General features: G+C 45.5%; 1 protein-coding gene and 1 pseudogene across 2 annotated transcripts in view; both read right to left on the reverse strand.

Moving 5' to 3' along the window:
• LOC134810848 (RNA-binding protein 4-like) overlaps nt 1-17,107 on the reverse strand; it is a 20,187-nt pseudogene extending 3,080 nt beyond the window's left edge.
• Nucleotides 1-18,366, reverse strand: part of FUT10 (fucosyltransferase 10) — a 104,602-nt gene that overhangs the window by 55,424 nt on the left and 30,812 nt on the right. The window lies entirely within an intron of this gene.

Consider the following 18,366-nt stretch of genomic DNA (forward strand, 5'->3'; position numbering starts at 1 on the left):
AAATTACTGTAACTCTCTCAGCCATGACCCTCATGTTTCAAATAAGGAAAATACTGGCCATATTGGACTCCTTTGTGCCTGTAACACAGAAGCTACTTAGGAAATGTTAGTTTCCATCCCTCCCTACTTCTTCCCTGTGTCCCGCAGCCCAATCTCATGGTCCTATGTGCTGTGCAATGGATAGGAGCACTACACACCTGCCATGCAGAAGCTTCCAAAATGAAGCTGCTACCAGCAAGAAGTAATTGTTCTCTCCTCTTCCTATACCACATCTGTCTGCATCGTTAGGGCCTTCAGGTATACTGGGGCAGGATGCTTTCCAACCCTCGAAAGGCCTAGAGAGAAGCAGGATGCCCCGCCACGGACTGTGTACCACTCACAGCTGAGATCCCTTTCCAGCTAACTCCCTTTCACTCCATTTTTCTTCTGGATAATCCCTGTTCTTTTGCTTCTTGGATTCCCCTTCGACATTCCACCCTCTCCTCCACTCCTGATTAAACAGCCTGACAAACTAGATTTGCTAACCCAAAAGATAAACTAGAGGCCTCTACTCTGGTAGCTCTCTGCTGCCCCCTCTTGTCGCCAAATGGAACAGGCCACTGCTCTTGCCACAAAAATCTCATTTCAGGTTTCAGGAACGCACAGCACTTACTGAAGTCAGGGCCAGGCACTGTGCTAGGTATTAGAGATTCAACAGTGAGCAAAGTGAGCAAAATCAGAAAATGCCTTGTTCTCATGGAACTTACAGTACAGTGAAAAAGGCAGGCATTAAATAATCTTATTAGTAAGTATAATACCAGAACTCAAAAATGTGATGAAACGCTGAGAGGCCGGGTGCTGGCTCACACCTGTAATCCCAGCACTTTGGGAGGTTCAGAAGGAAGGATGGCTGGAGGTCAAAAGTTCAAGACCAGCCTGGGCAACACAGTGAGACACAATGCCTACAAAAAAATTTTTTAATTAGGGCATGGTGGTACACGCCTCTAGTCCTAATTGGGAAGCTGAGGCAGGAGGATTGCCTGAGCCCAGGAGTTCAAGACTGCAGTGAGCTACAATCATACCACTGCACTCCAGCCTGGGCAAGAGAACAAAACCCTTTCTCTTAAAAAAATAAAAATTAAAAAAATTTTTAAATAAATGCTATGAGAGCCTATAATACAGAATCTGACCTTGTCAGGTCAAAGAAGTCTTCTTGGAGGTGGTGGTTAAGGCTGAAATTGAAGGATGAGTGGAATAAAAAGAAAAAAGGAGGAGAAGGAGAAAGTCCAGAGGGGGAAGCAGCTTGAATATAAGGTCTAGGGTCTAGGTTAGGAGAAGCATGTTGGGATGTTAGAAGGGACCTGAAGAAAATCAGTGTAGCCAGAGGAAGGGGAAGGGTGGAGGAAGGAGCCGCAAAAGGGGCTCAACGGGCCAGGCATGGTGCCTCATGCCTGTAATCCTAGCACTTTTGGAGGCTGAGGCAGGCAGATCACTTGAGGTCAGGAGTTCAACACCAGCCTGGCCAACATGGTGAAACCCCTATCTCTACCAAAAAAATACAAAAATTAGCCAGCCCTGGTGGTGCATGCCTGTGGTCTCAGCTACTCGGGAGGCTGAGGCACAAGAATCACTTGAATGCAGGAGGCATTCAAAGGTTGCAGGGAGCCGAAACAAGAGCGAAACTCCATCTCAAAAAAAAAAAAAAAAAAAAGATTAGTGAATTCACTCTTGTTGCCCAGGCTGGAGTGCAGTGGCACAATCTCGGCTCACTGCAGCCACCACCTCCCGGGTTCAAGCAATTCTCCTGCCTCAGCCTCCTGAGTAACTGGGATTACAGGTGCCTGCCACCATGCCCAGCTAATTTTTTATATTTTCAGTAGAGATGGGGTTTCGCCATGTTGGCCAGGCTTGTTTTGAACTCCTGGCCTCATGTGATCCACCCGCCTGAGCCTCCCAAAGTGGTGGGATTACAGGTGTGAGCCACCATGCCCAGCCTGAAGATCACTTCTTAAAGGGATTATAGATATAAAGTGGACTCTGCCCATATATGAAGTATTACCTATCTCTGTGGTCAGTATTGAATGAGTAGGAAAATGTAAAGTAGTGAAAAATGAGGACTGTCCCAGCTTCATTTTGGTGCTAAATATTTTTAGAAAAGTGTTGACCATAAGCTATGAGGCTCACGGTGACCTTGTCTAAATAGCTGGAGAGACTTTAGGAATGAAAGCACAGTGAAGACACAAAGAAGCTGTAGGAAAAAGTAATTGTTCATTGACAAGCCTACAAAATTTGCTCACCTAGTGCTCTATGTTGCAGAAGAAGTGAAGTATATCTTCTCTGTAACTAATCCAGTTTTTCTCAAGAGTCCCCATCCACTGGGCATACAAAGGTAAAACAACAGATTCAATCCGATCTAAGGCAAAACCTTAAAACTGTGCTCTCAGGTAATTTTCACTCTAAGTAAAAATGGCTGCCTTTCAGATTTCCCAGGTCCTACCTCCCTCCCCAGCTCTCCTCTATGACTACATTTGCCAGGGGAAAGGAGGGCCTGGAAGCCGTGTAATTTCTGTCCTCTGATTTCTCTGACCTCAGAATGCTGAAATCGGCACCTGGTGTCCTTGTGATCTGGCCCTGAAGGACCCTCCCAGGGCCTGGGGAATGTTCCAGTGAGGACTCAGCCCCACTCAGGGCTCACAAGGGTACCCTCTCTGGAATAACCACAAAATTTATGTGTGCCAGTTGTACCATAAATTATACGGTTATTCCAGAGAGTACCAGTGACAGAGAAGTACCAACTGCAGAGAAGCCTAGGACAGCAGGTGAAAGCCAGGCTGCCCTAGGCAAACAAGCATGCAGCCCCCTGCAGAGGAATCACTGCCACACACTCTGCCCAGGCTTTGGCCCAGGTGCTCACTTTACAACTTCACTTTAAGCAGAACATCTAATACGGAAACAAAGGGGCTTGGTGAGCAGCCAGGCATAGTGGCATGCATCTACCATCCCAGCTACTTGAAAGGCAGAGATGGGAGGATCAAGAACAGCCTGGACAACATAGGAGACCTTGTCTCTTAAAAACAAAAACAAAAAAGGGCCAGGCGTGCTGGCTCACACCTGTAATCCCAGCATTTTGGGAGATCGAGGCAGGCAGATCACCTGAGGTCGGGAGTTCGAGACCAGCCTGGCCAACATGGAGAAGCCCCATCTCTACTAAAAATGCAAAAAATTAGCTGGGCATGGTGGTGCATGCCTGTAATCCCAGCTACTCAGGAGATTGAGGCAGGAGAATCACTTGAATCCAGCAGGCAGAGGTTGCGGTGAGCCAAGATCACGCCATTGCACTCCAGCCTGGGCAACAAGAGCGAAACTCCGTCTCAAAAAAACAAAAAACAAAAAACAAATTATCTTGCTATAACCAGTAATTACAAAGAAAAAAATTTTAAAACACCAAAAGCTTGGAAAGCAGACGACAAGCCCACTGCCTGGCCAGCCAATCTACCTAAATAACTAATTTATCTCAAAACCTGTTGTCTTTTTGGTGCCCTCAACTTACCACAATATTTCTAAAGTCCCGTCTTCAAAAGCTATCCCCAAAGCAAGATTTGGGGTTGGCAAGTGCGAATATAAAAACTGACCTCAGCCTGGCGCGGTGGCTTACACCTGTAATCCCAGCACTTTGGGAGGCCGAGGTAGGCGGATCACAAGGTCAGGAGATCAAGACCATCCTGGCCAACATGGTGAAACCCATCTCTACTAAAAAATACAAAAATTAGCTGGACATGGTGGCGCATGCCTGTAATCCCACTACTTGGGAGGCTGAGGCAGGAAAATCGCTTGAAACCAGGAGGCGGAGGTTGCAGTGAGCCAAGATCGCAACACTGCACTCCAGCCTGGCGACAGAGCGAGACTCCGTCTCAAAAAGAAAAAAAAAATGACCTCTAACTTCCTCATCTCCTTCTCTCTCCTGGTTCTTTTCCCAATACCTGAGACTAAAAGACATAAGGCTGTCTCTTCTTCCTTCAACCATGGAGTGTCAAGGCTCCTGACCAAGCTGTCACCACTGGAAGCAGCACGTTCTCAACAGGAGAAATCTAAGCACTGAGTATTCTAATCTTCATTCTTATTATGTTAAAGGAGAAGCTAAAGAAATTTTTTAATTCCCTTCAAGGGAATGTCTGACTTTAGAAGGCTCTTATTATTTTATAGGAAAGACCTTATTATCAATGTCAAAATTGAGTATGAATGTCAAACTTCTCTCCTGCAATAGTCCTATTCTCCCCAAAACGGATGGATGCTTTAGACTAACTAACAAGGGAGATGGTAACCTATTCAAAAGAAGAAGAACTTTCCCCAAAAAACCATCTTGATTAGTACAGCTTTTAAATATATTTGCTATGGTTTGAACGTGTCTCCCAAAAAGCATGTGTTGGAAACTTAATCCCCAACACAACAGTGTTGGGGGGTGTGGCCTAATGGGAGGTGGTTAGATCATTAGGGCTCCACCCTCTGAATGGATTAATGCCAATGATAAAAGGGTTTGAGTCTATGAGTCCAACCTCCTGCTCTCTCACTCTTTTTGGCTCTTCCACCACGGGATGACATAGCAAGAAGGACCTCGCCAAGTGATGACCCCTCCATCTTAGACTTCCCAGCCACCAGAACCATGAGCCAATAAATTTCTGTTGCATATTAATTACCCAGTCTCCAGTATTCTGTTACAGTAGCACAAAACAGGCTAAGACAATATCATAATCCTATTGCCACTGCTCTTTAACTTTGTACAGCAGCTCATCTGAACAAATGCATGATGCTAAGTCACAGGATACAACTTACTGGGCATCCACCCTGCCCCAGGCAATATGTTGTGTACTTTACATGAATTATACTCAAACCTTACAAAAACCCTAAAGAAAATGGTTTTCTATTTTCATTTTACAAATAAGAAAAGAAGCCTAAAGATATTAAGTAATGATGCCAATGTCAGAGATCTAACATGTGGTGGAGATGAATTCAGCCCAATATTTACTGCAGTACTCTTGGACCCAAGGTCTTTCCATTACTCCAGTTTCTCAAGCAATTCAGGGTACAGAGTTTAGTTATGACATGCCTCACATCACCCCTCTCCCTGCCAAAAAAGTCACTATTATCTCTGCAAAGTATAGAAATGTATAAAATTAGATCTGCCGTTATGCATAAAGACAAAAGTTGTTTCTGTCAAACTGAGTATGTAATCATTGTTTGACTAACGTAAAATCAACTTTGGCTTCTTTCTTCCAAGGAATAATACAGTATAAAATAGAGCATGTGGGGTATTACAAAGAAGATACGTACTTTCTATAATTCATGGCAGAAATGCATGAAGCAATTGAGGGGGAGGGCAGATGGAGGAAGGGGAGGAAGAGACAGTAACAAAAAGCTGAGCAAGAAAAGGTACAGGAGGTATGGGTGCATGCAACCAACAATGAGGAGAAACACTTGATCTTAACCAAAATGAAAAAAAAAATGGGCCGGGCATGGTGACTCACACCTGTAATCCCAGCACTTTGGGAAGCCGAGATGGGCGGATCACTTGAGGCCAGGAGTTTGAGGCCAGCCTGGCCAACATGGTGAAACCCTATCCCTACTAAAAATACAAAAATTAGCTGGGCATGGTGGTGGGCACCTGTAGTCCCAGCTACTCGGGAGAGTGAAGCAAAAGAATCACTTGAACCCAGGAGGCAGAGGGTGCAGTGAGCCAAGATTGCACCATTGCACCCTAGCCTGGATGACAGAGTGAGACTCCATCTCAAAAAAAAAAAAAAAGAAAGACTCCAGTTTATATGTAAGCCTAGCAAACTTTCCCATGTGCCAAAACTCACCACCCTCTACTCCACCAACGCCATTACCAACCCCCATTTTACACCCAGGCTATGACTGAGAAAACCTACGACTTGTATGAGCATTATGATGTCCTGGTGCCAAATGTCATTATTACCCTTGAAAGACAGAGCACTGGCCAGGGAGATCAACGTTACAGGATGAGCAAAAGCCAAAGTAACTTGGTTGCCCCAAAAATCAAAAATGGTCCTTTCATCTTTATGCCTTCAACTCCTCTCAATCTTTTGGTGACTTAATCAGGGAGTGCTAGGAAAACCAAATTTAGAGGCTGAAAGGAAACCTGGGAATTTAGAGTGTGATCATTTGCCTTTGCTTCAAACTATGGGACAATTTGACTAGGAAGGTTGCAAACTGCTGAACATCATGTATGAAAATAAAAACTAGTGTTTAGTTACCTTGAGAAAAAAGGGAATATGGACCACCCAAGCCAATCATGTGTCAAAGACTTGAGAAAAACCAGGAGTTTTACACTTATTGCTCACAGAGAAAATTTAAAGACATCGCTTTATTTATTTATTTTTGTATTTTGAGACAGAGTTGTGCTCTTATTGCCCAGATTGGAGTGCAATGGTGGGATCTTGGCTCACCACAACCTCCACTTCCTGGGTTCAAGCAATTCTCCTGCTTTAGCCTGCCTTAGCCTCCCGAGTAGCTGGGATTACAGGCATGCGCCACCATGCTCAGCTAATTCTGTATTTTTAGTAGAGATGGGGTTTCTCCATGTTGGTCAGGCTGGTCTCGAACTCCCAACCTCAGGTGATCCACCCGCCTCAGCCTCCCAAAGTGTTGGGATTACAGGCGTGAGCCACCGCACCTGGCCAAAGACATCGTTTTAAAGAAAACTAGGAACACCTGTATACTGTGGCAGACACTAACTCAGATGACCCCAGAGCCCCCTCAGCCTCAAGAGTTTTACGGTTTTATGGCAACATGCACCCTTACCCTTGGAAAGTGTGCATTGTGGGTCTGTGTGGGCCTGGGTAGAGACGGTAGAGAAGGATTTCAAAGTCATCCCTCCTGGATCCATGCTTTTGCTCAGCATCAGCTAAGTATCTTATTCTAAGCAGAGACCACTCATTTTGACACTTTCAGATATCACCAGATGCCATATTAGTCAAATAATTAAGTGCTCCTCAAAGGCTAATCATGCCCATGTGGCTAAAAGTATACCCTAGTTGGCCAGGCACGGTGGCTCACACCTGTAATCCCAGCACTTTGGGGAGCCAAGGCAGGCGGATCACTTGAGGCCAGGAGTTAAAGACCAGCCTGGCCAATATGGTGAGACCCAGTGTCTACCAAAAAATACAAAAATTAGCCAGGCACAGTGGCACGTACCTGTAGTCCCAGCTACTTGGGAGGTTGAGGCACAAGAATTGCTTGAACCTGGGAGGCAGAGGTTGCAGTGAGCTGAAACTGAGCCCCTGGACTCCAGCCTGGGCAACAGAGCAAGACCCTGTCTCAAAAAAAAAAAAAAAAAAAAAAGAATACCCTAATTGCATAATTCCTTTGAAGGAATCATCAAAAGTCACATTCTTGATTACAAACAGTTTTCCAATTTCAACACAAAACATTCTTGGAAACTTTGTTACAGGGCTGATGTATTAAAGATGATTATATATTCCCAAAGGCATAATGCTGTAATTGGATTTTTTTTTACCAATCAAGGCTAACACCAAATAAATAATAGGCATATATGAGCAATAACAAGAGATAAAACCAAAGATACATCTACAAATTGCCATGATGAAACTTAGAGATTTTATATTTAGTCATAAATATTAGCAGTGGAAACCACTTAAGAGATCTTCTAGGAGCTGTCCCCAACACATTCCCTCTGAGGGACCACACCATTATCTCCTGGGAAGCTTCATAAAGAGCACAAATTTGGGGACCTGGCACAGTGGCTTATGCCTATAATCCTAGCACTTTGGAGGCTGAAGTGGGCAGATTTCTTGAGCCTAGGAGTATGAGACCAGCCTGAGCAACATAGTGAGACCCTGTCTCTATTTAAAAAGTAAAATACAGCTAGGCATGGTGGCTCACGCCTGTAATCCCAGCACTTTGGGAGGCCGAGGTGGGCAGATCACATGAGGTCTGGAGTTCAAGACCAGCCTGGTCAACATGGTGAAACCCCATCTCTACTAAAAACACAAAAATTAGCCAGGCGTGGTGGGCACCTGTAATCCCAGCTACTCGGGAGGCTGAGGCAGGAGAACTGCTTGAACCTGGGAGGTGGAGGTTCCACTGAGCCAAGATCGCACCACTGCACTCCAACCTGGGCAACAAGAGCAAGACTCTGTCTCAAAAAAAAAAAAAAAGTAAAATAAAAAGTAAAAATAAAAAACAACACAAGTTCCCAGGCCTCATTCCTATTGGTATGGGTAAGAAACAAAATGCTGTCTCTTTTAATTTTTCCAGGTGATTCACATGTACATTTAGATTTGGGAATGCTAGATTGGTTATGTGAATTGTTCACAGTTACATGACTAGTATTAGAGCTGGATCTCAAACCTAGATATTCTGACTTCCAAATCAATGCTCTTTCCACATCAGAGTACCTGCTATACAGAAAGCCCAAATATGCTGCTTATATAAAGGCTTGAATATACTAAACATTATAGTGCTAGAATACATTAAAATGTGCAACCAAATAGAAATATTTAGCTATCAAAAAGATGTATTAAAATATGTTAACTAATTCCACATGCATTTTTTATTATAAAGGAATTTTCAGGATGATAAAATAACCAAGGTCTAAGTAAGCTCTTCAAAGGAAATTTGCACTGCTCCTTTAAATTTTGATAAATTTCCTTGTAGCATATAGAAGTACTTAAAATCATTCATTGAGTCCAGGCACAGTGACTCACACCTGTAATACCAGCACTTTGGGAGGCCGAGGCGAGTAGAACACCTGAGGTCAGGAGTTCAAGACCAGCCTGACCACCATGGCAAAACTCCATCTCTACCAAAAATACAAAAATTAACCGGGCACGGTGGCACACATCTGTAATCCCAGCTACTCGGGAGGCTGATGCAGGAGAACCACTTGAACCCAGGAGGCAGAGATTGCAGTGAGCCAAGATCACAACACTGCACTTCACCTTGGGCAACGGAGTGAGATTCAGTCTCAAAAAAAAAAAATCATTCATTAATCATTATTTTCAAAAATAGCCCTGCAGAGTCTGGGCAACATAGGAAGACCTTATCTCTACAAAAACTAAATGTGAGGCTGGGCGCAGTGGCTCATGCCTGTAATCCCAGCACTTTGGCAGGACGAGGCAGGTGGATCACCTGAGGTCAGGAGTTCAAGATCATCCTGGCTAACACGGTGAAACCCCATCTCTACTAAAAATACAAAAAATTAGCCAGGCGCAGTGGCGGGCGCCTGTAGTCCCAGCTATTCAGGAGGCTGAGGCAGGAGAATGGCATGAACCAGAGAGGCAGAGTTTGCAGTGAGTGGAGATTGTGCCACTGCACTCCAGCCTGGGCGATAGAGTGAGACTTCGTCTCAAAAAAAAAAAAAAAAATTGAAAAACTAACCAGGCGTGGTGGCAGGTACCTGTAATCCCAGCTACTTGGGAGGCTGAGGCAGGAGAATCACCTGAACTCAGGAGGCAAAGATTGCAGTGAGCCAAGATAGCACCACTGCACTCCAACCTGGGTGACAGAGCAAGATTCAGTCTCGGGAAAAAAAAAAAAAAAACTAAATTTAAAAAATTAACTAGGCATGGTGGTACGGACCTGTGGTCCCAGGTACTCGGGAGGCTGAAGTGGGAGGATCGCTTGGGCCTAGGAGGTGTAAGCTGCAGTGAGCTGAGATTGTGTCACTGCACTCTAGCCTGGGCAACAGAGCAAGACACTGTCAGAAAAAAAAAAAAAAAAGCCGGGTGCAGCGGCTCATGCCTGTAATCCCAGCACTTTGGGAGGCCGAGGCAGGCAGATCATGAGGACAGAAGATCGATACCAGCCTGGCCAACATGGTGAAACCTGTCTCTACTAAAAATACAAAAATTAGCTGAGTGTGGTAGCGCATGCCTGTAATCCCAGCTACTCGGGAGGCTGAGGCAGGAGAATCGCTTGAACTTGGGAGGCAGAGGTTGCAGTGAGCCAAGATCACACCACTGCACTCCAGCCTGGGCAACAGAGCAACACTCCATCTCAAAAACAAAAAAGCAAAAGTTGCCCTGCAGCAGGTCCACATTAAGCATTTTACTTGCAGGACCCTCTTGAATCTGATTCTCTTATTCATCTTGTCTTTGCTCTTCCTAGCTTTTTCTTTCCATCCCCCACCAAGGCACCCCTCCCACTCCCATATTCCCAAAGTGTAGGACAGAAAGGAAGTCCCAGAGGGCATGATGGAAAGGCAAGCTAATGGGAAGGCCACTACTGATTCCTCTTTCATGACCCTGCTACTTAGGACCTAGTGTTTAACACAGCTCTGTGGGTTCTTTAAAAACAAACCAAATAAGCATAAAAGCTATTACCTTTTTACCCCTTCCCATGATCACTCGTGCCCCACTGTAGAACTGGAGACAGCCCCTTAGCAGGGCACCAGACCTCGGCTTTCGGTTCAGTGCTGCTGATGACTCCAGGAGGACCACTTGGAATCAGCTATGGCCCCAGAGAGGAGGTTCCAACCCTCCCTAGAGCGAGGCTCACTGATGTGCACCTCCACCCCTGCTAAAGCCACTGCAGGGCAGCTCCTCGCTCCCCGAGGACTCCCACATGGCCTCACAGGGCCTTGTTGCCTCCTGGGGTCTTCCCTGCCACTGCCACCAGATAACAAGAGGCTGGCTGGGCACAGGTGCAGGTGCACTGGCTCACTGGTTAGTGGTGCGGATGCTGTCACTGGCTCTAGTTTTCCCAGTGGCTGTCCAAGGAACAAAATAACATGACCCAGAGTGCTGGGGCAAACTTTGATCAATCAACAACAGGAAGGAGACAGGGAGTAACTGAAAAATATTTTCTTATTCATTCCTCCCCATCCAAGACATGTTTCCTTTCCAGAGACTTCTCATGACTATGCTTCCTGGTGAAACTGCCATCTACATGCTTTTTTCTTTTAATATTTTACTCATAATTTATTCATATCTTGCTTAATTTTATTTAGTTTTTAATTTAATTTTTTTTTTTTGAGATGGAGTCTTGCTCTGTCACCCAGGCTGGAGGGCAGTGGCATGATCTCGGCTCACTGCAACTGCCACCTCCCGGGTTCAAGTGATTCTTCTGCCTCAGCCTCCCGAGTAGCTGGGACTACAGGCACACACCACCACACCTGGCTAATTTTTGTATTTTTAGTAGAGACGGGGTTTCACCATATTGGCCAGGCTGGTCTCGAACTCCTGACTTTGTGATCTGCCCACCTCAGCCCCCCAAAGGGCTGAGATTACAGGCATGAGCCACCGCGCCCAGGCAACTTTTTTTTCTTTTTCTGAGACAGAGTCTTACCCTGTCACCCAGGCTAGAGTGCAGTGTCATGATCTTGGCTCACTGCAACCTCTGTCTCCTGGTTCATGCAATTCTCCTGCCTCGGCCACCTGAGTAGATGGGATTACAGGTATGTGCCACCACTCCTGGACAATTTTTGTATTTTTAGTAGAGATGGGGTTTCACCATGTTGGCCAGGCTGGTCTCGTACTCCTGACCTCAGGTGATCTACCCACCTCGGCCTCCCAAAGTGCTGGAATTACAAACCTGAGCCACCATACCCGGCCTAATTTTGTTTTTATATAATTTTTTTCAACTTTTTTTTTAAGTTGAAAAACCATTTATTTCACCGGAGAGAAAAAAAAAAGTGATCAACTCTATAGGTCTAGCCTTTGGACCAAAAAAAGACCCAGGGGCAGCGAGACTCTTGCCACAGTCATTCCCAAATCCAACAGCCGCAGGAGGCAGGGAGGAGACAGCACAGCTCCCACCACAGTTTCTGCACACAATGAGGCCTGCTGGGAGAACAGAACATGAATGGGAAGCTACAGAAGTACTGAAGGACAGAAGAACAGGAAAATGGGCAGGAGAGGAAAGGAAAGGAAGACAAGGTCTCAACTTAGCAAGGTAAATTAAGGTCCACGGTTCCTGAGGGACTGAACGCACCAAGCCGAGAACGTCCCAGAGACTGGGTACCACGAAGGGTGTATTCTCATGCACAACCACAGCTCGGAATTTCAGCCCACACACATCCCACTGTGAAACTGTGTTATCAAGGCCCCTGATGGCCTCCACTGCATCCTCTGCCCACTCCATGTGAAAGAAGGCATCATCTTTCACGATGTCACATTCAACGACCATCTGGACCATACTCCTCAAACTTGGCTGGAAGCTCCTTATTGGTACAGGTGGGACTGATGTTGCCGATGTGCAGCTTGGTTGAGGTTTTGCTCTTATTCGTGCTGGCTTCCACACTGATGTTTACCCCATAAAGCTTGTGATGGTGCAGGTTGCGTATGGCATCTTCCTCTGCAGTTCTGTCTTCTATGTGCACAAAGCCATAATTCTTAATGATGCCACATTCCAGCACCTTCCCATACTGCTAGAAGAGTGAGCGAATCTCCCGCTCTGTAGCCTCCCAGGGCATGTTTCCGATGAACAGCTTCACCATCCTGACCACAGCTAGCACAGAAATCAGCAGGGCCTCCTCCTCGCAGCATGGACGCTTCTGACAAAACGCTAAAATAGCGGCCAGTTTTTTTCAACTTTTATTTTAGAATCAGGACGTCCATGTGCATGATGCTGAAGTTTAGGGTATGAATGATCTCGTTACCCAGGTACTGAGCACAGTACCCAACAGCTTTTCAACCTTTGCCCCCCTCCCTCCTTCTCCACTCTAGTAGTCCCCAGTGTCTAATGTTGCCATCTTTATGTCCCTGGGTACCCTATGTTGAGTTACCACTTATAAGAGAGAACATGCGGTATCTGCTCCTGCGTTAATTCTAATTCGCTTAGGATAATGGCCTCCAGCTGCAGCTGCATTCATGTTGCTGCGGAGGACATGATTTTGCTATTTTTTATGGCTGTGTAGTATTCCACGGTGTGTATGAAGATTTTCTTTATCCAGTCCTCCATTGATGGGCACTTGGATTGATTCCACGTCTTTGCTCTTGTGAACAGTGCTATGATGAACATGCGAGTGCATTACATCCTTTTTCTTCCTTTCCAGCATCACTTCCCTTCCCCCTCACTCTTGCTTCCCTAGCACTGTACCCATAATGGAGCCTGAACTCCCCTGACTAAGACAGAGAGAACTGAAGCATCAGTCACAGAGCAGAGGCTCAGTTAAAATAACAAATTAAAAAAAAAAAAAAAAAGCAGACTGACAGCTTTCAAGACACTTTTATTGGAGGGGGAAGAAAAACCATATAAATGCCTCTGGATGTTTTTCTACTAGATTTACTGATTAAATGGCTTCATCAGTTAAAAAAGGAGTCTGAAGGCAGGGCATGGTGGCTCACACATGTAATCCCAGCACTGTGGGAGGCTGAGGCAGAAGGATCACTTGAGGTCAGGAGTTTGAGACCAGCCTGGCCAACAGTGTGAAACTCTGTCTCTATTAAAAACACAAAAATTAGCTGGGCATTGTGGCGCATGCCTGTAGTCCCAGCTACTTGGGAGGCTGAGGCAGGAGAATCACTTGAACAGGGGAGGCAGAGGTTGCAGTAAGCCAAGATCATCCGCTGCACTCCAGCCTAGGTGACAGAGTGAGACTCCATCTCAAAAAAGAGAAAAAAAAAAAAAAGGAGTCTAAGGAATTTGTATTTACATTTCTAGATATAAAGTTTTGGGCTGTGAATTATATGACTGCCTACCAGTTGCACACTTAAATTTTTTCACTGGTCCTCACATGCAACCAAAATATATAGTTATCAATGATCTGATGTCAAATTTAGACACCTGTACTCAGGAAGGTAAAATATGTAGATGTCAATTACCTTAAGGATTAAATATTTATATGCCTATGGAAGCAAAATATTTTGTGATCAATAATTTACTGACGTTTTTATACCCATCAGGAAGGAAATGAATAATTGCATTTAGGTTTTTTATGCATCACAGTTGTGTTAAATTGATAACATGAGGTTGAACAAAGCGTCTGAAAAGTCAAGGGGTTAAATAAATAAGCACAGTTAATTATTCTTTAGTACATATATACACCTGTATATATGAAAACAGATACCATTAAGCCATCAGCAAGACATAGATTCTGGCCAGATGCAGTGGCCCATGCCTGTAATCCCAGTACTGTGGGAGGCCAAGGTAGGTGGATCGTTTGAGCCCAGGAGTTCAAGACCAACCTGGGCAACATAGGGAGACCCTGTCTCTACAAAAAAAATTAAAAATTAGCCAGGTGCGGTGGCGCATGCCTGTAGTCCCAGGCATCCACCACTCAGGAGGCTGAGGCAGGAGGATTGCTTGAGCACAGGAGGTTGAAACTGCAGTGAGCATTGTTTGCAGCATTGCACTCCAGACTGGATAACAGAGCAAGACCTTGTTCCTCCCCCACACTGTACTAGTCTGTTTTCACACTGCTAATGAAGACAAACTCGAGACTGGGTAATTTATAAAGAAAAAGAGGTTTAATAGACTCACAGTTCCACATGGCTGGGGAGGCCTCACAATCGTGGTGGAAGGCGAAAGGCATGTCTTATATGGTGGCAGGCAAGGGAATGACAGCCAAGTGAAAGGGGTGAAGGACAGCCGAGCGAAAGGGGAAGCAGACAAGAGAGAATGAGAGCCCTTATAAAATCATCAGATCTTGTGAGATTTATTCACTACCATGTGAACAGTCTGGGGGAAACCGCTCCTATGACTCAATTATCTCCCACTGGGTCTTTTCCACAACACGTGGGAATTATGGGAGCTACAATTCAAGATGAGATTTGGGTGGAGACACAGTCAAACCATATCACCCACAAAAAATACATAGTATCTATCTTCAAATCACATCTCAAAGCTACCACTTCCTTCTGTTCTGCATCTCAACCTAATCCAGGACACCATCATTTCCACTTATTGAATAGAAACTGTGTTTTGCAGCTGGGAGTGGTGGCTCACGCCTGTAATCCCAGCACTTTGGGAGGCCAAGGTGGGTGGATCACTTCAGGTCAGGAGTTCAAGACCAGCCTGGCCAACATGGTGAAGCCCCATCTCTACTAATACAAAAAATTAGCCGGGCATGGTGGCGTGTGCCTGTAATCCCAGCTACTCGAGAGGCTGAGGCAGGAGAATCGCTTGAATCTGGGAGGCGGAGGTTGCAGTGAGCCGAGATCATGCCAATGCACTCCAGCCTGAACAACAGAGTAAGACTTAGTCTCAAAAAAGAAAGAAAGAAACTGTGTGGTTTCCATGTTCCTGTTCTAATCGGTTCTCCGTGGGAAAGTCAGAGGGATCTTTTTAAAGCATAAATCAGAATCAAACAAAATAAAAATCAGATCATATCACCCCTGCTTAAAACCTCCTGATATTTTCCCAAGGCCCTTAGAATATATCCTAACTTCGGCCAGGCGCGGTGGCTTATGCCTGTAATCCCAGCACTTTGGGAGGCGGAGGTGGGTGGATCACAAGGTCAGGAATTCAAGACCAGCCTGGCAAAGATGGTGAAACCCTGTCTCGACTAAAAATACAAAAAATTAGTCAGGTACAGTGGCAGGCACCTGTAATCCCAACTACTTGGGAGGCTGAGGCAGGAGAACTGCTTGAACTCAGAGGGCGGAGGTTGCAGTGAGCCAAGATCGCGCCACTGCATTCCAGCCTGGGTGACAGAGTGAGACTCTGTCTCAAAAAAAGCAAAAAACGAAAAAGAATATATCCAAATTTCCCACTCTGTCTGATGAAACCCTGATGGCCTGGCTCCTGACTCCCATTCAAATCTCATCTCATGCTGCCTTCTTTCTCTTCCTTTCACCTTCAAACTGCTTCCTCTTCAAGTCTCTGCCTCAAATGTTAGGTCCTCAGAGAGGCCTCCCTGATCACTCTGTCTAAAGTCAAAATGCGACAGAACCTGATGGCTCATACCTGTAATCCCAGCACTTTGGGAGGCTGAGGCAGGAGGATCACTTGAGCTCAGGAGTTCAAAACCAGCCTGGGTAACATATTGAGACCATGTCTCTGTGAAAAATTAAAAATTAGCCAGGCATGGTGGCATGCGCCTATAGTCCTAGCTACTCAGGAGGCTGGGGTGGGAAGATTTCTTGAGCCTGGGAGTTCCAGCCTGCAGTGAGCTATGATCATGTCACAGCACTCCAGTCTGGGCAACTGAGCAAGACCCTCTCTCAAAAAACTAATTAATTAATTAATTAAAGTCAAAATGCTCATCCCTGTCTGGTGGCATGCTGTGTACATATCTCATAAGCTCCATGAAGGCAGAGCTTGTTTTCTTTGCCACTATAACCCCCTGCACCTAACCCATAATAGGTTTTTAGATGCCAGTTGTATAAATGAATAAAGCACAGACTCTGACAGTAGCAAGGGATACCTCCTGAGACACCCTCAAATTATCCCAAATCATAACTATTATAGCATATGATTTCTTCAAAAAAATGGAGTCACGTGAACCACTTCACACAGATGCAAACCATCAAGTTAGTCCAATGTTCTACAATTTAATCTATTTACATTGCTATCTGCTGCCTAATAAACTGCTATTTTAAAACACTTGACTTTTGTCTTCGTTTCCATGATCAGTACATGTAGTTGACTTCCTTCTGAGGGGTCATTTTTTTCACTAGTAAGCAAAATTTTTAATATTTCAAGGGAGTTCCAACATATGCAAAAAGTATATAACACAAAGCTGGTTGAGAAATAGACACTGGTTCTCAACAGTGGGCAAGTGACTCTCTGGCACTCACATTCCTCAAAGGCCAGGGGACTCGAATCTGTGCCCTAGAACAATCTAGATAAGGTATATCAAACTACGACTGTAAAATTTGTAAAATAAAATATATATAAATAAATGGTTCTGGCCGGGCACAGTGGCTCACGCCTGTAATCCCAGCACTTTGGGAGGCCGAGGTGGGTGGATCACCTGAGGTCAGGAATTCGAGACCAGCCTGGCCAACATGGTGAAACCCCATCTCTACTAAAAATACAAAAATTAGCCCGGCATGGTGGTGCACGCCTGTAATCTCAGCTACTCAGGAGGCTAAGGCAGGAGAATCGCTTGAACCCGGGAAGCAGAGGTTGCAGTGAGCCGAGATCATGCCACTGCACTCCAGCCTGGACAACAGAGCAAGACTCCATCTCAAAAAAAAAAAAATGCAAGTTTAAGTTGTTTTAATATTTTTTCCTGCCTTTTTTTTTTTTTTTTTTTTGAGACAAGGTCTGGCTCTATTGACCAGGCTGGAGTGCAATGGTACAATCTTGGCTCACTGTAACCTCTGCCTCCCAGGCTCAAGCAATCCTCCCACCTCAGCCTCTGGAATAACCAGGACTATAGGTGTGCACCACCATGCCCAGCTAATTTTTGTATTTTTTGTAGTGATGGGGTTTCCATATGTTGCCCAGGCTGGCCTCAAACTCGAGAGCTCAACCGATCTGCCCTCCTCGGCCTCCCAAAGTGCTGGGATTACAGGCACGAGCCACTGCACCCAGCCTTGTTTTAATTTTTGAGAGCAAAGAAAAACACAATTAAAGCTACATGGTTTTATTCTGCATGCCTATGAGAGATATAGTTGTCTGCTCTGCAGAATGGAGCTGCACCACATCTCAGAGGATTTCTGTGGGTCGGAGAATATGCCTAGACCTGGATGGGGGCCATCATTTCCAAAGGCCTCAATTGCTGTAGCTACAGTAGTGAAATCTGTGCCCTGCCTCCCAATGCCAGCCAGAGGGGAAGTGCTTAGGTTTGGGCACCTGTCACTTCTATTTTTTTTCTTTTTTGAGATGGAGTCTTGCTCTGTCACCCAGGCTGGAGTGCAGTGGCATGATCTTGGCTCACTGCAACCTCCGCCTCCTGGATTCAAGCGATTCGCCTGCCTCAGCCTCCTGAGTAGCTGGGATTACAGGCGCGTGCCACCATGCCCGGCTAATTTTTGTTTTTCTGTTTTTTGTTTTTTGTTTAGTAGAGATGGGTTTCACCATTTTGGCCAGGCTTATCTCGAACTCCTGACCTTGTGATCTGCCCGCCTCAGCCTCCCAGAGTGCTGGGATTGCAGGCATGAGCCACCACGCCAGGCCTCATGTGTCACTTCTTTTTCTTTCTTTTTCTTTTTTTTTGGGGGGGGGACAGAGTCTTGCTCTGTCGCCCAGGCTGGAGTGCAGTGGTGCGATCTTAGCTCACTGCAAGCTCCACCTCCCGGGTTCACACCATTCTCCCGCCTCAGCCTCCCGAACAGCTGGGACTACAGGCGCCTGCCACCACACCCAGCTAATTATTTTTTTAGTTACAGATGGGGTTTCACCATGTTAGCCAGGATGGTCTCCATCTCCTGACCTTGTGATCCGCCCACCTCAGCCTCCCAAAGTGCTGGGATTACAGGCATGAGCCACTGTACCTGGCCTCATCTGTCACTTCTTAACCAA

This window comes from Pan troglodytes, chromosome 7, assembly GCF_028858775.2.
Source record: "Pan troglodytes isolate AG18354 chromosome 7, NHGRI_mPanTro3-v2.0_pri, whole genome shotgun sequence".
Taxonomy (NCBI): domain Eukaryota; kingdom Metazoa; phylum Chordata; class Mammalia; order Primates; family Hominidae; genus Pan; species Pan troglodytes.